Source organism: Petaurus breviceps, unplaced genomic scaffold (genome assembly GCF_028583685.1).
Source record: "Petaurus breviceps papuanus isolate PSGF00001 unplaced genomic scaffold, PetGlider_PUasm1.0 229, whole genome shotgun sequence".
NCBI lineage: Eukaryota > Metazoa > Chordata > Mammalia > Diprotodontia > Petauridae > Petaurus > Petaurus breviceps.
Window position 1 is genome coordinate 39,005,247 of NW_027185903.1, and position 21,714 is coordinate 39,026,960.

At 38.5% G+C, this 21,714-nt stretch overlaps 1 pseudogene; it reads right to left on the reverse strand.

Annotated features, from left to right (window-relative positions):
* Nucleotides 1-11,501, reverse strand: part of LOC138167593 (src kinase-associated phosphoprotein 2 pseudogene) — a 64,435-nt pseudogene extending 52,934 nt beyond the window's left edge.
* Nucleotides 11,502-21,714: the final 10,213 nt, after the last annotated feature.

The following is a 21,714-nucleotide window of genomic DNA, read 5'->3' on the forward strand; positions in this document are numbered from 1 at the left end:
ATTTTTGGCTAATGACTAAGGCATATTTTTAGCAGTTGTGTGTTGGAGTTCTGTATATTTGTCTTTTGAAGACCATGATTTAAAGCAGATGCAGCAGTCCAGCATTCTTCAATTTTTCACCAATTTCTGGACATATTTACTTGAACATCTCCTGCCTCTAAAATGTTATCCACATTTTCATGAGAGTAGAGCCAATATTAAATATTTTAGTCCCAAGAAAAAGTTGGTCAAAGAACTGGGAGCTTGTGAACAAGGGGGTTCTCATTTATTAAAAATGCTTCTGCAGATCTGTGCCTTTACCTTGACTGGTTTGCTTAGGATAGTCACAGGTATGAGCTCCTGCCTTCTGATCCTAATTTAGCAAATCAAAGGTAAGAATAGATATGACCATGCTTTCCAAAGTTAGAAGCTACATACAAATTCAGGGGCAGATGATAACATGACCAACACCCCCAAGCTTTGGACTCACTCACTTTCTTGAAGGAACAGGATAGGCTTATTCCAGCAGAGCTGGGAACTCATGTTGATCTGGGTCAGAATCACAGGATTAACTACCCTCATTTTGCAAATGGGGAAACTGAGTCTTTGTTCAGTCGTATCCAACTCTTCATAACCCCATTTGGGATTTTCTTGGCAGAGATATTAATATGGTTTGTCATTTCCTTCTCCAGAACTTTTTACAGATGAGGAAACTGAATCAAAGAGGGTTAAGTGACTTGTCCAGAGTCATTAAGTGTCTGAGGATGGATTTGAACTCAGGAATAAGTCTTCTGGACTCCAGGTTTGGCACTCTATCCACTGTGCCACCTAGCTGCCCTAAACTGAGGCTAAGAGATGTCAAAGACTGCCCAGGGTAACAAAGAAATTATTATCAGAGGGAGGATTTCAGGTCAAGTCTTCCTGATCCTAAGCCCAGCTCCCTTCTCAGTGTGCCACCTGCCTTCCAAGGAAAATCAAAGGCTCATAGATTATTATTTTTTTATAGGCAGTTAGGTGGCACAGTCCATAGAGTGTTGGCTTTGAGTTCATATCCTGCCTCAGCCAGTATAACCCTAGCCAAGTCACTTAACCTCTAAGTCTCTTCATCCATAAAATGGGCATAATAAAAAATATTTATTTCTCAGGCTTGTGAAGATAAAATTAGATGATATTTGTAAAGTATTTTGCAGACTAAGAATTATAGTAACATTCACTATTATTAATATTATTATTAGTGGGTATTCCAAATGGAAGAACATGCTCAGAGCTTTTTTCTAAATCCAGGGAAGCCATTAAATTGGGGTTTGGGTGTTGACAAGGAGAATGATTTCAGGTGTGAGGAGTGCCTGTGGGACCCAGAGAGAAAGGCTCTGGATTCAAAGAAGTCAGGATAGCTAAGAGTGTTCTGGTTTGAACTGGGAAGTAAAAACCAATCTAAATGTACACCAACACCAAAACTAAACAGAGTAATGTGAGACTATATAGCTTGCTTAATATTTATATGGATTTTATCCTGATAGTCCCTTACACTGTAGTAAAAAAAAATAGTTGGTACTCTACAAACAGCAGATTGTGTTGTGCTGGATAGATTAAGATAGGAGATGAGCTCCACAGGAGATGTACAGAGAGAGGCCCTTAAGAAGACATGAATTCAAATCCTACCTTTGGCACTTACTAGCTGCATGACCAGGACTTGGTCTCTCTAAGCCTCAGTTTCCTCATTTATAAAGCAGGGATTATAATAGTACCAAATTCATAAGGCTATTGTGAGGATCAAAAGGGAAAACATATATAAAATATATGTGAACTTTGCAAACTGTAACTTGATATGTAAGTACTAGTGATGATGATGATGATGATGATGGTAGCAGTGACAAAATAATCCAGTCTTGGAGCCTGGGGGACCTGGGTTCAAATTCTGTCTCTGCCTCTGACTGTGTGAGACTGGCAAGTTGCTTAACCTCTCAGTGTCCCAAGAAACTCTGAAACTAGAAATTGCAGAGCTGTATTGTTGTTGATCTGTGTTGGTAGAGTGAGTTTCTGGACTGGTAGCTCCCTACACAAATGAAATCACAGCTCCAGGCTCCCCGGCCAAAAAATGACCTCATAGAGCAACTTACCCATTTGCAAACTTCATTCCTCTGAAGACCCACAGTGAATGGCACACAGTAAGCGTTTAATAAATGTTTATTGGTTATTTGACTGACCCAGCTTCCAGACCTAAGCAGTACCTTTAGACCAGGTGACTTGAACACATTGACATAATCATAGTCCTATCAGAGATGAACATCATTTACCCAGGGTCCCAGGAAGGTTAGGCCAGATCACAGAAAAAAGTGAAACATGGATTCTGATTCAGCCATACGGAGCACACCCCTATGCTTCCTCCCCAGTGGTGCCTTGGTGGAGTTACAGAGAACCGGTAAATAGTCCCTTCCAAAGGCAAGCTTTGTAATCAGAGGGCCATGTGCATAGTCGGAGTCACCATCAAAGCACTGAATCTGTTTCTATTCAGCAGGTGGGGATTGACTCTGCCGAAGGCTCAGTTATTGAGCACTCTTGGCAGACATATAAGCAGGTTGGCTTTTTGGCTTTTGGGGGGTGGGAGATGGGATGGGATTGGCCGGGGGGTAGGGTGGGGAGGGGGGGAATGGAAGTCTTACTTTTGTGATAATGGAAACAATCTCTATGTTCCCAGTTGTGCCAGAGCCCAAACTTCTGCTCCAGGTGGACCTTTGGGAGACTAGAGAAGCAGTTTCAGAGGGGAGGGCTCTTAACCCTTTTTGTGTCATGGACCTTCTTGGATTAAGGTTTTTAATTGCATAAAGTAAAATACATAGGATTACAAAGGGAACCAATTGTATTGAAGTATAGTTATCAAGATATTAAAAGAAAAAAACAAACAAGTTCCTGGACCTCAAGGCAGGAACTCCTGACTTAAATCTATATTTCAATCAATCAATATTTATTAATTACTTATTATGTGTAAAATATTGTACTGAGTGCTGGAGATACAAAGATAAAAACAAAACAATTGAGAGGCTGCAGCATATTGGATGGAGAGCTAGCCTTCAAGCCAGAAAGACCTTGGTTCAAGTCCTACCTTTGGGCTGGCTAGGTGGCATAGTGAATGGAGGACAGGCCCTGGAGTCAGGAAGACCTGAGTTCAAATCTGAACTCAGACACTTAACACTTACTAGCCATGTGGCCTTGGGCAAGTCACTTAACCCCAATTGCCCTGCCTTCCCCCTCTAAAAAGCAAAAAAATAAAAAAGTCCTACCTTTGATAGAAGTCACTTAACCTTTCAATGCTCTAAGCAAGGTGTCAAACTGTTCTGGTAAATTGACCTGTCTATTCCATCAAGACCATGGTGTCGCCAAGTGAGGTGACTGTGTAAAATATGGAGCAAATTATAACTTACAGGTCATATGGTGGAGGAGAATAACAGAAAAAGGATTTAAATGAAGAATCCTAAGCTCTGGATGTAGAGCTGGAAGAGGCTTGTTGACTAATTCAACCCCTTTATGTTAGCGGTGAGGAAACCCAGGAAACTGAGCCCCCGAAAAGGAAGAGACCTGAGGGTCAATTAGTGAGTTGAGGCAATTGTGCCTCAGTAAGCAGCCTTGCTCTTCTGTGAATGCAGAAAGCTAGTATAAACAGGGTGATCCTCAACTACCACCCTCTCAATAACTACAGGAAGATAATGTATTTGTTGTTGGAGGCAGCTGGGCAGCACAGTGGATAGACCGCTGGTCCTGGACTCAGAAAGACATTTTCCTGAGTTTAAATCCAATCCCAGACACTTACTAGCTGTGTGGCCCTGGGCAAGTCACTTAACCCAATTAGCCTCAGTTTCCTCATCTGTAAAATAAGCCAGAGAAGGAAATGGCAAACCACTCCAGCATCTCTGCCAAGAAAACCCCAAATGGGGTCACAAAGAGTAGGCCATGACTGAAATAAATGACTGAACAGCAACCAAAACAGCAGGGATTCAAACTCGGGTTCTATGACTCCGAGATCTCCAATCTTCCCCCTGTATGGTTTCCTTTCCTTTCCTATCCTTTTGTTAATTAAAACAAAGCAGCAGCAGTAGACAATATCCCTGCTGGGTTCTTATTCTCCTTTGTACTGGGTCTACCTATGCACTGTTTCCATGATTTTCAGTAGATCTTCCCATAACCCAATCCGATATGATAGGAAAGAGATTCTAAGATTTAGTATGTATATGTACATAAGAAACAAAATAAAGAAAATAATTAATTTTTATAGGATAATATTGCTATTTACCAAATATTGTTCTGTGATGTACTTGATGACAAGCTTCTAGGGATAATCTTCCCCCAAGTTAGAAATCCCCAGCTTAAAGCAAAAGTTGTTTGTGATGATGAAAGCTTTGTTGTCAAACTCACATGGAAATGGGGCTGCTAATCTGTGCAGGACACCTTGGAGCTTCACAGTGGCTCAGTCTTAAATATAACTATCTAGGTTTTGTTATATTTTTATTTTGTGTTAAATATTTCCCAATTTATATAGTCTTGGCTACAGGTCACTCATTTGACACCTTTAATATCAAGGGCAAGGTTCCCAGATCTCTCTCACCCATGGTAGCCATGGGAAGGGCCTTCTCTTCTACTTGGTCTGGTAGTACTATCATTAGAGTGCTCTCTCTTTGTTCTATAGCAAAGAGAGGAGAAGGTCCCTATTAAAGTGTTATCTGGACAGGAAAAAGCAGTAAGGACTGAAGATTAGTCCTCCTTCCATGAACAGGACTTAGTTTATCAGGCTAGCTAGTTGTAACCTGGGAAATATGAAAGCAGAATCCCAGAGTTATAGAATATGTAGGTAAAATTAGATAAGGAAAAAAGGTATTTAGAAAAGTCTACAGGGGTGGGGAACCTGCCACCTCGAGGCCACTTGTGGCCCCCTAGGTCCTCAAGTGCAGGAATACACGTGCCTGAATCCATTCATTTGAGGATCGAGAGGGCCACACATGACCTGGAGACTGCAGGTTCCCCACCCTGGCTAGGACATAGAATGCTGCTTGGGTGAGATGGCCCCAGTAGATTAATCAGGTCAGAAGGGTGGAGCCCTGAGCATCCAGGAGGTACCATGTGGTCAGCATGGACCTCATGGATAAGGTAGGAGGAAGATTTTTTTTTTTTATCCACCAAAAATTGGAAAAAAACCTCTCAGGACAGACTACCTACTTTATACTTTCATCATGGGCCTGCCAAACAATCCCTGAAACCTCATTAGATCCAGTAAATGTGAGATTTTTTTTTCAAAGTATCCCAGTTCCCCTAAATTACACTGATGGTTATGCAGTGAGTTGAAGCAATTGTGTTTCCTCCTGAGTTTGGGCGGTAGGCAGCCTCAATGAGTGTTCTGCTATGAATGAAGACAGAAGAAGGAACACAACCCACACAGTACCGTCTAGAAAACTTGTGCAGCCTCTTGGGAAACACCCATGGGGCCTATTGTGGCCCTGTCCGGAGAATAGTTGATGACTCATCGAAAAGATGAGGTATCTATAAACAGGAAGTTGAGTATGTGGCCAGACATTTGCCATCTGATAACAATTGCTGAATGAGGTAAATAAATTTGAAGAAAAATTTCCATGACTGTAAACAGGACTTCTCTGGCCTGTTAGAAAGACAAGCCTATAGTTGATTTTGTTACTGATGATTTAAAGAAGGGGATTTCTAATCTAGTCCCTTCATGAGTCAGTCAGTGAGACAGCACTTGCAGCTTAGGGTAGTTTCTTCTTCATTCTTCCTCTTCCCACCCCCAAAACTATTAAAAGACCACTTGGTAGGACTTTGATGCATAAAGCCTTCCCTCCCAGACTCTGAAGAGGGGAATATTTTTTATGAGTGCTAAAAGATTGTTAGCCACACACCATGGACCCTTCTTTATTGTAAATACAGTTTCCAAGCAAGCATATTCCCCCAAGAGATATGAAAATGCTGTGAGTTTAGAAACTTGATGTGCTGTGGTTTCTTGCAAAAAATATGTATTTTAATTATTTTATAGGGTACTGGAGTCAAAATGGGGAACTTCTGTAGTGGGGTGTATGGCTACCACTGCAGTTGGAGGCAAGGATAGAAGACTGGCCTCAGAGTCAAAAAGGCCCAAATTCAAGTCCTACCTGGCATATATACTGGTTGTATAGCCCTGGACATGTTACATAACAGCTCAGGGATCCCATGCAATTTTCCAAGACTGAGTTAAATATGTGTTGCCTGTCTCAATCAGTAGAGAGATTCTAAATGCTGGTAGTTCCCCATACTGATAAAATCATGGGTACACACACACATACACACACACACACATGCACACACACATATAAATACATAGACAACTCCAATCCTTTAATACCCAAATATATTATATATGTATCCAAAAATTTAAACCCACAATTTTTCTTTTGAGTTAGACTCACATAAGAGACCTGAAATGGTAGGTATCCAGAGGTTTTAATGTGATATATAGACTTGGGTGCCAGACAGAAAGATGGGAGTAGAATCTCAGGGAGCTTTCGGGTTTAGGCCGTGATCTGGCATTTGTTGAAGAAGAAAGTTGGAAGTGGTGTAAGAGGAACTTTCTAGACAGGGACTTTTGCTTGAGTTTGAGGTGACCCATGGCTATTTCAGTTAGCAACAGTCTACTCCATAAGATTGGGTGAAAGGGAAGAGGTCAAATGAATTTGTTTAGTTAATCTTGTTTATAACTTCAGTTTGCCAACTCTAAGTGGACTAGGACCATGTCTTGTAAAATATGTACGTGTGTGTGTGTGTGTATCTTATATTGTTCCTATTGCTTTCTGCTGTCACCACCATGATCCAGATAATAATGAGATCTGGCCAGACCAAGGAAGATCAGGGCCAGGAGCCCTGGCAGCCATTTTGAGTTCACTAAAGGTCAAATGTTGGAGAATGCACACAAAGCTAAGGGATTATTATTTCAGGGACAGACACACACAAAAAGAGATGTCTGAAACCAAAAGATCATTCTCCAGTCAAAATTCCAGACTGAGTCCAAGGGGCATGGTGTTCATCCAGGCAGAGGCAGGTCAGACAGTAGTAGGAGGCCACGAGTTTCCACTATTACCATTGGTGAGATATGGTAGCAGGTATCAAGGGCTCATTCATAAAAAGATGGGGTCAAAGGGAGAAAATTCAGTCTCCAGGAGGAAACAACGTCCTAAGCAGGGATTTAGTCACAAAGGAACAAGGTTTAACCCAGTTACTGAGGAATTAGGGTATCAGTGTCAGAATAGGATCAGAAATACTGACTCAATATAGAACTGGTAAGTCACTGCCATGGGATTGCTTATATTGCTTCTTGTAGGGCTAATATTGATCCCTGAGTCTTGGGCAGAGTTGAGTTTAAACTTCCTTTCCAGACTTCTCCTTCTCCTTGCCTGCTGCCTTGCCACCTGGAAAAAAATCTACTCTCTGAGGCTTGGCTCTCCAAATGTGTGACTCCCTTTCCTGGACCACCATTCAGGAAGGATGTCAGCCAAGCTTCACTGGACTCCTCCTCCTCCTCACCTGTCCCCTGCTCCTCTTGGAGACTTTCCTTCACCTCACTCCTTTCCAAATCTCCATGGGTTGTCGTCACCCATTCAATAATAAGCTCCTTTAAGGTTAATTTGTATCTCCAGCTTAGCACAATTCTTGTCACCCAGCAAACTCTTCAATGATCCCTCTCTCTCTCTCTTTCTTTCTCCATCTATCCATCTATCTATCTGTCTGTCTTATCCATCTATCCATCCATCCATCTATCTCTCTCTCTCTCTCTATTGTCTATCTATCTTCCTATCCACATTTCTCCCTACCATCTATCTACTATCTATGTGCTATGATCTATCTATATTACTACCAACTATCTATTGTTTTTCTATGTATCTACTATCTAATTATATATTTATCTTCTATCTATCTAGCATCTATGTATCTATTTTCTATTATCTATCTCACTCACTATCTCTCTATCCATGTTTCTATCTACCATCTATCTATATAGCTATCCTCTATCCACTATGTCTCTCCCAGTCTCTCTCTCATGTATATATTTATCTTTTATTAATTTATCTGTGAGTCTCTCTAGCATCTATGTCCCTGTGTATCTATGAACCTATGTATCTATCAATCTATCTATATCTATATATAACTACCTATCTAATCTATCTTTACCTAAAGGTGGCAATTAAACTCACCTGGCTGGTGAGTTTAGTGTGAAAATATGTATATGCCTATTTAATACAATTCAACAAAACATCTACTGAGTACCTACTACTAGGCATGAGGCACTTACCTTTCTGGGTTTATTTCATATTATTGCCCTTCATACATTCTCCATTCCAGGAAGGCTACTCTTCTTTCCTTCTTCTATTCCCAGGTTTCCTCATTCACAATGTTCCGCCTCTTACCTCTATGACTTTACATTAGTGGTCTCTCAGGTCTGGAATGTACTCCCTTCTCACCTCAGTTTCCTATAATTTCTAGCATTCTTGAAAATGTACCTCAAGTGCCACTTTCTACATGAAGCCTTTCCCTACCCCCTCAGTCATTAGCACTATCTATTTATCTTTTATTACTTTGTATAAATTATATTTACTTCTTTGTTTTTATCTTGTATTCCCCTCCCATCCCAGTAAAATGTAAGCATTTTGAGGGCAGGGCACATTTTAGATTTTTTTTGTCTCTGTATATTTAGTGCCTAGTACAGTTTTTTGCACATAGTAGGTGCTTATTGAATTTAATAGACTATATGATACACACACACATATAATGTGTATACATCTATGTTCAGAATATGAACCCTGAAGTCTCTGTACACTAGCTATTATAACCACGTGTTGATTTTTGGAGCCTGAGGGATTGTAATGGGAGTATAGGAAACAGCTGAAGTTCATGTTTCCTGAAGAGAAGAAAATAAACTCCTTAGAGACCACTAGAAAGTGTTATGAAAGGAAGATTATTGTAAGAAAAAAAAGTCAGTAAATATGAAGTGATTCCAGGCAGTGCAGTCCAAAGAGTCTTTCCATCTGTGAAAACAGGGAAAACAGAATTATGAATTCATTATACTTTCAAACTTCACAGAAAAAAAGGCAAACATATCATTATCACCTTCAATTTTCGGTGAAATGAAAAAACTAGTCTGTCACTAAAATCTCTTATTTCACTGAAGAAAACAATATGTTATCCTTTCTTTCAGAGATCAGTCCATCATTTTTATTCATAGCAAAAACAGTGACTACTCAGAGTGACACAAGCCTCAGTTGCAAAACAGACCCCGGGATCAATTGGAAGAGAATGGTCATGATTTGTCTCAATTTGGGTTGAAACAACCAGCCTGGTACAGTGACTTGGGAGCCCTGAGTTTGAGTTCTGATTTTGCAAACACATATTATATCACTCGATTCCAGAACAATCCTGGAAGGTAGGTTCTATTATTATTTCCATTATGCAGGTAAAGATACTGAGGCACAGAGGTTAAGTGACTTGTCCAGGATCACACAACTAGTATATGTCTGAGGCAAAATTTGAATTTGGGTCTTCTTGATTCTAAGCCCAACCCTCTTACCCTCTTTGCCCTATGCCCCTTGGTTGCCCAATGGATAGAGCACTGTACTTAGAGTCTAGCAGTCCAGAAGATCTAAGTTCAAATCCTCTTTCAGACGTCTACTAGCTGCATGTCCCTGAACAATTCACTTAACTTCTTATTCTCAGTTTCCTCCTCTATAGAATGGGGATACTTTGTTTTACAAGGTTTTTGGAGGATTAGGGCAGCTAGGTGGTGTAATGAATAAAGTTCTGGGCCTGGAGTCTGGAAGACGCATCTTCCTAAGTTGAGATCTGACCTCAAACACAAGATATGAGACCCTGGGCAAGTCACTTTACTCTGTTTGCCTCAGTTTCCTTATCTGTAAAATGAGCTGGAGAAGGAAATGGCAAAGTACTCCAGTACCTCTGCCAAGAAAACCCCAAGTGGGGTCAGGAAGTGGGATACAACTGAACAACAATCTGAGGATTAAGGGAGACAATATCTGCAAGGTACTTTGCAAATTTTAAAAACCCTACAGAACTACTAACTGGCTAGATCAGCTGTTGTTATTGTTTTAAATAAAAATGACCCAAAGAGCTATCTTTTCAGTTCTGCACTTTATCCCAATCCCTTTCTCACCCCCATTTTCTCTAACTAGTTTGACTAGGATTTCAGTTTTTTATTCTGTAATGTGCTGTTTGTTAGTTTAGTCTGTAAGTTCCTCCTTCAGGTCAGGAAAGATCGTGTTTTGCCCAAAACAAATACACATACAAAGAGGAAATAGAAGAGGGTATTCTTTTAGGGACTATCTATGTCAGGGATGATTTGTTAGATTGTTTATAACTTTTCTTCCAAAGAATTCAGTGCCATTCCCCCCACCCCTTGCCTGACTCTCATGGCAGTGAAGGAAAAAATGATATGCAAGGATCATCATTACCAAATCCACTGATTTATATCTATAGTTTGACATTGAGTTTTGTTTTGACTCAAAACCAATGAAATCTTATTGGTGTAAGGAATTTTCCTTGAGGAAACTCCTTCCACCAGTGCAGACTGGCACCATGTATTTAAATTATAATCTTGGGGGCCCTGAAAAGTTAAATGATTTATCCAGGGCTACATAACTTTCCTTGTTCAGTCTTTCAGTCATGTCGACTCTTCATGACCCCATGGACTATAGTAAGTCAGGCTCTTCTATTCTCCAATATCTCTTGAAGTCTGTCCAAGCCCATATTCTTTGCTTCCATGACACTATCTGTCCATCTCATCCTCTGCCAATCCCCTTCTCCTTTTGCCTTCAATTTTTCCCAATAACAGGGTCCTTTCCAATGACTCCTGTCTTCTCATTATGTGGCCAAAATGTTTTAAGCTTCACCTTCGGTGTTTGACCTTCTAGTGCATAGCCTGAATTAATTTCTTTAAGTATTGACTGATTTGATCTCCTTGCTGTCCAACTAACCTTCAAAAGCCTTCACCAGCACCACAATTTGAAAGTGTTGATTCTGCAGTGCTCTGTTTTTGTTATAGTCCAACTTTCACAGCCATACTGCAACTGCAAAATTCCTACTTTTGATTATATACCTTTGTCAGCAAGGTGATATTTTTGTTTTATAGTTTTCTGTCCAGGTTTACCAGAGCTTTCCTTTTAAGGAGCAAGTATCTTTTAATTTCATGGCTGTAGTCACTGTGTGCAGTGATCTTTGAGCCCAAGAATATAAAATCTGGCACTGCTTCCATTTCTTCTTCCTCTATTTTCCAGGAAATGATGCAACCAGATGCCATGATTTTTTTTAATGTTAAATTTCAAACCATCTTTTACTCTTTACCTTTTTACCCTCATCAACAGGCTTCTTAAGTCTTTTTCATTTTCTGCCTTCAAAGTGGTATCATCTGAATATCTGAGATTGTTACTATTTCTCCTGTCAACCTTAGTTCTGGCTTTTGATTCATCCAGTCTGGGATTTTGCATGATGTACTCTGCATGTAAGTTAAATAAATAAGATGACAATATACAGCCTCATTGTACTCCTTTTCCAACCTCAAATCAATCAGTTGCTCCATGTTCAGTTCTAACTGTTGCTTCTTGGTCCATATACAGACTCTCAAGGAGACAGGTAAGATGATCTGGTATTCTCATTTCTTTGAGGACTTGCCACATTTTGGTGTGATCCACACAGTCAAAGGCTTTAATGTAGTCAATGAAGCAGAAGCAATTTTTTTCCCCCTGGACCTCCCTTGCTTTCCCTATAATCCAGGGAATGTGGCAATTTGGTCTTTGGTTTCTTTGCCTTTTCAGAAACTAGCTAGCATACATCCAAGGAAGGACTTGAATCCATGTTTTCCCAACTTGGAAGCCAGGCCTCTGTCCAATATACCATCTTGCCTCCAAAAAGAGATGCATAAGGAAATAAAAGTCATCACAAACACAAAAATATTCACAGATTAACTAACCACTAATATGCTGGTCTTAACTAAAATACTTCTCTCTGCTAACTAAACAACAGTCTATCCCTTCAATGGTGTTTATTGCTAAGTCTCTCATTGATTGTTAGAATGTTCTTCAAAAGAAAATCATATGAAAATCAAAATATTAAGAGCTCTCAGGGGTATAATATCAGGTTGTCACATTTTTTAAAAAGAAATTATAGCAATAAGTCAATATTCAATCCATTATTTGATCATTCTGTTGTTCATATGTATTCATAGCACATAGTTGCAATTAATTATAGCAAAATTTTGTTAAATAAGAAACAAAATGCTCATTTTCATAATTTTTGTTTCATTTTTCAAGATAAAGTCTAAATCAAACCTTCTCTCTTTGCCCCCCCCCACTGCCATTTACCATGAAATCTTGGTCCCTATTTTAAATGAATTCACCTTAAATGACCTTTCCCCCATATTATTTATTCTTGGATAACAAGTGACTCCTGTGGTTCCTTTTCTTAAAATATATTTTAAAAAATTAAGTAACAGATAAAAAAAAATTACCTGTCCTTCCCACTACTCTAACTTTCATTAAGTGATTTTTTAAAAAGAAAGAAAAAGAAAAAACTAGGGTGGCACAGTGAATAGAGCACTGGTCCTGAAGTCAGGAGGACCTGAGTTCAAATCCGGCCTCAGACACTTAACACAAAACTAGCCGTGTGACCTTGGGCAATTCACTTAACCCCAATTGTCCTCCAAAAAGAAAAAAAAGAAAAAAAAGAAAAAACGGAAACATAGATTTTTCAGTATGTATCTGCTTAATATAGTAAACCAAATTCCCTCACTAGTCATTCTTGAAACATTCCTTTTTCTTTAAGTTCATCACCTCTCTGTCAGGAGACGAAGACTATGTTTCATCATCATTCTTTAGGACTTGTAATTTGTCATTGCTTTGATCAGAGTTATGATTGCATAAATCATTTCTCCTAGTTCTGAACATTTTTCTCTGTGTGAGTTGATAAAGGTCTTTCTAGTTTCCTCTGAAATTGTCCATTTCATCATTTCTTATATTACAATAATATTTCATTACATTCGTGCATGATGCAAACATAATTTGCTTAGCCATTCCCCAATGGGAAGACATTGTTTTGCTTTCCAATTTCTGACTCTCATTAAAAGAGGTGCTATAAATATATATGTATTTATCTACAGATCCTTTTCTGTGTTCTTTAGGATATAGGAGTAGTAGTGGTATAGGTGGGTCAAAGGTATGCACAGTTTGGCAGTTTTCTGGGCATAGTTTCAAAGTACTTCCTAGAATGACTAGCCTAGATGGGAAGCAAAGAGAAGAAAAAAAAAGAAAACAAGATGGAGGGAAATACACAATTAACAATTATAACTGTAAATGTAAATGAAATGAATTAACCCAAGAAAGAGAAGAGGATACCAAAATGAATTAGAAACCAAAATCCAACAACATATGGTAATAAGAAACATACCTGAAAGAGAAAGATACATGTAGAATTAAAATAAAGTAGTGGAGCAGTATGTTTCAGCTGTAGTAAAAAAAGAGGGGCAGAGTCAAGATGGTGGAGTAGAAACAGGAGCTCTGCGGCTCTGGCTCCCACCACCTCCAATTCATATAAAAGGGGACTAGGAACAAACATTGGAGCTACAGAACACACAGAGTGACACAGAGAAGTTAACCTCCTTCTAAGGACAGCCTGGCAGGCCGGCAGCAAGCAGCCAGCACAGCACTCTGGGAGCCGAGCCCAAGCCTGTGTGAGCTGGAGGTTTTAGCCCCAGGGCGGTCCTGACCAACCACCTGCTAGAGGGACTCCAGATCACCAGAAGCTGTTATGTTCCAGAATTATCAACACATAGATACTAACGACAAAATGAGAGATCAGTGCAGTGTGGACTTTGGGATCCCGTAGTTGGGAGTGCATCGGGCTCTTCCCCCGGGGCAAGAACGCACTGAGGAGCTGCAGCGCAGCTGCTGCCACATGGCAGCTTCAGCTCCTGGCCTGCAGAGTGTAGGGGGACAAAGCCACCAGTCTGAGGGGTAATCACTCTTGCTTTAACCTGCTTGGATCTGGATTGCAGTTTAGGGTAGAGGTCCTGGGTGTGAGACCAGCTTGCCAGAGAGTGTGGAGGCTTCAGAGAGGGCACCCAACTAATACCTCCGGCAGCTGAGAAACCCCCAGCATTTCAAACAAAGCTCCCCTGTCTGGTGGCAGAGTCCTACTGTGGCAAAAAGCCCAGGGGTCAAGTGACTGAGTGACCAGGCAAAGGAAGCAAAGCAAATAGAAGAATCCAACATTAGACTCCTATTTGGGGGACAAAAAGGAACAAAGCATGGAACAGGAGGAAGACAGTGAAGTCAGAACTCCTGCACCAAAAGCTTCAAAGGAAAATATGAACTGGTCACAGGCCATAGAGGACCTTAAGCAGATAAGAGAAGTGGAGGAAAAATTGGGAAGAGAAATGAGAACAATGCAAGAAAGTTATGAAATGAGAGTCAACAGCCTGACTGAGGAAAATAACACCTTAAAAAATAGACTAACTCAAATGGCAAAAGAGGCTCGAAAAGGCAATGAGGAGAAGAATGCCTTAAAAAGCCGAATTTGCCAGATGGAAAAAGAATCTCAAAAGCTCACTGAGGAGAATCATTGCTTCAGAAAAAGATTGGAGCAAATGGAAGCTAGTGACTTTATGAGAAATCAAGATGCTGTTAAACAGATCCAAACAAATGAAAGAATAGAAGGCAATGTGAAATATCTCATGGGAAAAACCACTGACCTGAAAAATAGATGCAGGAAAGATACTTTTAAAATTATTGGACTGCCTAAAAGCCATGATCAAAGAAAGAACCTAGAAATCATCCTCCAAGAAATTCTCAAGGAAAATTGCCCTGATGTTTTAGAACCAGATGGCAAAATAGAGGTCGAAAGAATCCATTGATCACCTCCTGAAAAAGATCCCAAAAAGAAAACTCTTAGGAATATTATAGCCAGGTTCTGGAGTTTCCAGATCAAGGAGAGAATATTACAAGCAGCCAGGAAGAAACAATTTGAATATTGCGGAAACACAATCAGGATAATTCAGGATCTGGAAGCTTTTACACTGAGGGATCCAAGGGCTTGTAATATGATATTCGGAAGGTCAAAGGAGCTGGGATTAAAACCAAGAACCACCTACCCTGCAAAACTGAGTATCACATTTCAGGGGAAAATATGGTCATTCAGTGGAATAGAAGACTTTCAAGCATTCTTGATGAAAAAACCAAAGTTGAATAGAAAATTTGACATTCAGATGGAAGAAGCAAGAGAAGCATAAGAAAGTAAACAGGGAAAAGAAATCATAAGGAACTTATCAAAGTTGAACTATTAACATTCCTACATGGAAAAACAACAATTGTAACTGATGAAATTTTTCTCAGTATGAAAATAGTTGAAGGGAATAGAAATATATATGTGTGTGTGTGAATATATTGGAGGGTATATGGGTATATGAATACATATGTGAATGTTTGTATATGTGTTATATGTGTTTACAGGTATACATAGATAGAGAGCACAGGACCAATTTAATAGGAAGGGATGATACTTAAAAGGTGAAATTAAGAGGTGAGAGAGGAATATAATGAGAGGAGATGGGAAGAAACAGAATGGGGTACACTAACTCACATAGAAGAAGCAAGGGAAAATGGTCACAATGGAGGGAAAGAATAGGAAGGCAAAAGGGAATGGGTCAACCTTATTCTCATTGAATTTGGTTTGGGGAGGGAATGACATACACACTAAATAGGGTATCTCACCCTACAGGAGATTAGGGGGGAAGGGCATGAGAAGGTGGATGATGGAAGAAAGGGCAGGCTGGGGGGGAGGGAAGTTGGAAGCACCCACTTTTGAAAAGGGACAGGATCAAAGTAGAGAATAGAACAAGTGGGAGGTGAGATAGGAGGGAGAAATATAGTCAGTCTTTTACAATATATGTACTATGGCAATGTTTTGCATTAGCTACACATGTACAACCTATACTGAATTGCTTATCTTCCCAGTAAGTGTGGGTGACAAGGGAAGAAGGGATGAATCTGGAATTCAAAGTTTTAAAATCAAATGTTTAAAAATATATGTGTATATATATACACTATTATTAATATTATTTTACATATAACTGGGAAATAAGATATACAGGCACTGGGGCATAGAGGTCCACTGTATCCTACTGGAAAGTCAGAGAGGGTATGGGACAAAATATGGGAGAGAGCCGATTGGAGGAGGGAATATCCTGTGGGACTGCTATTTTGGGGCAGTAGGTAGGGGGAAAATGGGGAGAAAATTTGTAACTCAAAATCTGGAAGAAATAAATGATGTAAATCAGAAGTTAATAAAGCATTTGAAAAAAAGGAAAACAACAAAAAAAGAAGGGCTAGTGATTGTGATCTCAGACAAAACAATAGCAAAAATTGGACTTAATGAAAAGAGATAAACAAGGGAAAATATTTTGCCAAAGTTGCCATAGATAATGAGTTAATATCAATAATAAAAATATATGTACCAAATGGCTTAAGATTGAAGTTCTTAAAGGAAATTTTAAATGACTTACGAGAAAAAAATGAACTATAAAATTATAATAATGGGGGACCTCAACTTACACCATCTCAGACCTAGATAAATATAACTAAAAAATAAACAAAAAAGAAATGAAAGAACTTGTATAGGATTTTAGAAAAATTAGATTTGGCGGTGGCTAGATGGTGTAGTGAATAGAGCACCAGACCTGGAATCAGGAAAACCTGAGTTCAAATCTGGCCTCAGACACTTAACACAAAAAAAAACTAGCTATGTGACCTTGGACAAGTCATTTAACCCCAATTGTCCTCCAAAAAAAAAGCAAGAAAGAAAAATTAAATATGATAGACCTCTGGAGAATATGGGAATACTAAATGTCAGTAGAAAAAATTATACCTGTTTTAAAATGTACATGGCACTTTGACAAATTCAACCCTGTATTATGGCATAAAAACCTTACAAACAAATGCAGAAAATCAGAAATGTTAGTGCATCTTTTACTAACCATAATGCAATAAAAATGTATTCAATAAAGGGTTTTGAGGCAAAGATTAAAAATTAATTGGAAATGAATAATTAAGTCCTAGTTAATGGGTGGATAATTTAACAAATCATGGAAAGAATAATTTGATTTTTAAAATTCTATAAATGACACAACATGTCAAGATATTTGGGATGCCACCAAAACAGTACTTAGGGAAAAATTTCTATCTCTAGACACTTTCATCAATAAAAGAGAGAAAGAGCAGATTAACAAATTTGACCTCTAGCTAAAACAAACAAACACAAAACAACCATTATTTTAAAAGACCAATTAAATTCCAGAATGTAAATCCTGAAAATCAAAGGAGACATTAACAAAATTGAAAGCAAAAAAAAAAAAAAACCCAAACAAATCCCAAACCATTGAATTAATGAATAAAAACTAGGGGCATTAAAAAAAAAAGCAGAATTAATGGGCTAATTCACAGTTCTACAGTTTACTAGTGTGCTTGTTTTCCCACAGTGTCGCCAACATTTGTCAGTTTTCTCTTTTGTTATATATGCCAGTCGGATAGGTATGAGGTGGAACCTCAATGTTGTTTTAGTGTGCATTTCTCTAATCCTTAGTGATAGCTTCAATGCCTTCCTTGAAAAAAATAACTGTTCATATCTTTTGACTAGTTGGGACCATTTGATTATTGGGAAATGTCTCTTAGTCTTATATATTTGAATTCATTCTTTATATGTAACTTAGAAATTAGACAAATTATTAGAGAAACATGTTGCCAAGATTTTTCCATTCCTTCATAATTTCCCAATTACCATTCTAATTTTACTATGTTAGACTTGTTTGTACAAGAACTATTAAAATTTTACATAATCAAAATTGACCATTTTTCCCTCTATGATCTTCTCTATCCCTTGTTTGGTTTTAAACTCATCCTCTTTCTAAAGATCTAAAAGGGTATTTTCTTCCTTGTTCTTTTTATTTGTTTGTGATGTGATTTTTAAAATATCTAAGTCACATATCCATTTAAAACTTATCTTGGAATATGGCGAGAGGTATTGGTCTAAACATAATTTTACCATAGTGCTCTCCAATTTTTTGCAGAGATTTTGTCTTTAGGAGTCTTTCCCCAGTAACTGGGGGTTTGGGATTTATCAACCACTATGCTACTGTGTGTGCTTGCTTCTATATGTTTTGTATCTAATCTGTTCCACCCATAAATCTTTGTTTAAAAAAAACAAACAGGCACCACATCTTTTTAATTATTACTGATTTGTAGTTGAGTTTGAGATCTTGTACTGTATACCTTCCTTCCTACTTTTTCCATTATTATCCATGAGATTCTTGATCTTTTACTCTTCCATTTAGATATTTTGGTATTTGGAATTTGGGTATGTTTTTTTCCTAGCTCAATAAAATTTTCTTTTAGGAATTTAATACAGCATGGAATAAGTACATTAATGTAGGTAGTATTGTCATTTTTATTATGTTGGCTCAACTTACCTATGAGCAATTAATGTTTCTCCAATCATTTAGGTCTATCTTGATTTCTCCAGAGTCTTTTAGAGTTATATAGTCCTTGAGTGAATTTTGGAACATATATTGCCAAGTATTTTATAGTTTCTGCAGTTACTTTGAATGGAATTTCACTTTCTAATTCTTCTTGTTGGGTTTTGTTGGCTGTATATAGGAATGTTAATGATTTATGTGGATTTATCTTATATCCTACAACTTTGCTAAAGTTAATAATTATTTCAATTAATTTAGTTGACACTGTAGGTTTCTCTAAGCACTCCATCATATCATCTATAAAAAGGGACAATTTATTTACTCTTTGTTTATGCCCGTTGCTTCCTATACTTCTGCTGTATCCTTACTCATGTGCAGAAACTAGAAATACTATTGGTAAACCTATTTTCAGATAACTTCACCTAAGTGAAAAAGATTTTGTGATTAAACAAAATTAAATCCAAACTTAAAAAAACATTTTATCAAATTAAAAGGAATCAATCAATCAGCAAGCATTTATTAAGTGATCCAGGAGAGTGTCAGCATGCCTGTTTTCCCATGACCCCTTCTGTATAAGCTATACTCTCTTTTGTGGTATTTGCCAGTTTAATAGGTGTGAAATAATAACTCAGAGTTGTTTTGATTTACTTCTATTTTCTTGTTAGTGGTTTGAGCATTTTTGTACATAGTTGTGGATAGTTTGCATTTTTTTCCTTTGGAAATGTATTTATTTGTATTCTTTATTCACTTATCTTTTGGGGGATGAATCTGACTCACATATAGGTGTCAATTCCTTATAGGCTTAAAACGTTAAATTTTTAACAGGATTACTCAGGGCAAAAATAATTTCCCTAACTTATTCTACTTTAAGAAGGTAATGGGAAAAAAATAACAACTTTAGCTATATTGATTTTGCTTATCAAAAGTGTTTCAATTTTATATATTCCAAATTGTATATTTTATCTGTTATAAAATAAGCAAATAGTGTCACTGTTTTGTATAGTTTTTTATACTAAACAGTTTTTAACTCTGTATTTTAACTCAAAGTGTACTTTAAAACTCTTTTAACATGTAATATGTCTAATGTGTAACCTAGTTTTGGTCTGGACCTGTGTAGATGAACCACTGCAATTTGTAGTCTCTGTTCTGCTAGGGTCTTTGAGAGCAGTCTGTGGTGCTGAGAGGCTAAATGACCCCAGAGTTAAATTGGAAGGGCATGTCAAGGTGGACCCACATTTTCCTGAGCTTGAGCTCAAATCTTTATCCACTGTGCAACACTACCTCTCATATAACAGTCATACCTCTTTAGACATAGCTGTGTGTACATTGATATAAATATTCTCAATTAAAAGTTTATATGAATAGATGACATTTATTCTCATTCAGTGTAACAACTTTATGTGTGCTATATGCAATGTACTATGCTAAACATTGGAAAAGAAACAATTAGAGGCTTGAAACCTAGGTCTGAATTTTAAATTCACTGGTGCTGGACGTTACTGGGAATCAGGGAAGGCTCCACAGAGGAGGTGGCATTTGAGTTGGGCTTTAAAAATGGGTATTTAAGTTTCACTTTAGAATTTTCTTGAAGAGCAGTTCAATCGTCCTCTGAGTTACCGTGTCTAGAACAATGAACTCAATGTGTTATCAGACTGCTTGCATACATACACACATATACCTGCACATACATATGTTATAAACATGCTCAGTCTAGGAATAAACAATACCTGTTGGGAAGCCAGGAAGGTTTTCATTATCTTTATTTTACATTTATTCTTTCCAAATGTAAGCCTTTTTATGCTGCTTCCAGCTTTGCTCCTCCCTTCAGAACTGGGATTGGTCCCAGCTCTTCTGGGTTACAATCTTTCTGACCTGACCATTACATATATGTTCCCTAGTATGTGTCCTCCCAATATGAGCCGACATGCGTCCCATGATAGGCTTATGAGGCTCTAATTCTGTGTGGGGTGTGTCAGTTACTATGCATGAGGCTAGTTAAGCATGTTATGTTAATGAAAAGTTGGTGACCATCCTTTGACCCCCCAGCCAGTTTGAGCCAGCTTAGCTCAGGCCCCTTCCAAGGGTAAACTTACAGATTTCTTCCAGCTACATGATTGGACAGGGTCACTCTGCCCTTCCCCCCCTCATCCTTCCTGCATGTCCTGTGCAGCATCTGGTGGTTGTTGTTTTTGAACATACAATGTTCCTATAGAATCTGTAGAAACCAAACTTCTAGCATTTCTTACACATTTATATCCAGATCCAGATACACACACATGTCGATATATATATATATATATATATATCCATACATATGTATTTCTGTGTATATATATATATATATATATCCAATGGGGGGGAAGAGTATAGATTTAGAGCTGTAAGGGATATTGAAAGCCATCAAATCCAAACCCTTCAATTGATGGGGGAATGATGAGGAAGTCCAGACTAGGACAGGTTAAGTGACTTGCCCAGATTCATTCGGCTAGCCTGTAAGGCAGGATTTGAATTCAGGTCTTCCTGACTCCAGGTCCAGCATTCAATCTCTGCACCACCTGGCTGTCTTTAGCTGCCATAGAGGAATGACTATCAAAGTTCCAGCTGATCCCATACTGAGCGTCTCTACAGAATGGCTAATATGATTAATAATAGTTTGAATCCATAACCACTTTTCTTCCCATGTACTCAAAGTAGGTCTTCAGTGATCTTTGGCATCCTCTGTAGATCAGAGCTCCAGTGACCCAGCGCCAACAGTGTCTTGGGGAACAAAGAGGTGGTATATGGGGAAAATGCAGGAAAAGAGGCCCAGTAGAGAGAATGACACATCCAGACCAGTTTTTTAACCCATGGTTTGAGAGTCTGTGCTCTTGTAAATATGTGAAGAAAATCCATCTCCCCTTTAACAAGCATATGGAGAAGATTTCCCCAGGGGTACAGAGGGAAGTTGGAATTCTCCCAGGAGGACAGGAAGGTCCCTAGACCCACAGCATAGTTTTTTCCTACAAACATTTGATAGTACACCAAGGCGGCCCCAGAACCAAGCATATCTCAGTGAGATAAGCTTTGACATGGAAAAAGGAAGTTTTCTCCCTTCTGCAGTCCTGCACAGTGGGACTCTGGGTGCACTAATGAAAACCAAACTCATTGCCTCATCCAACCAGAAAGCTTAGCACAAATAAATG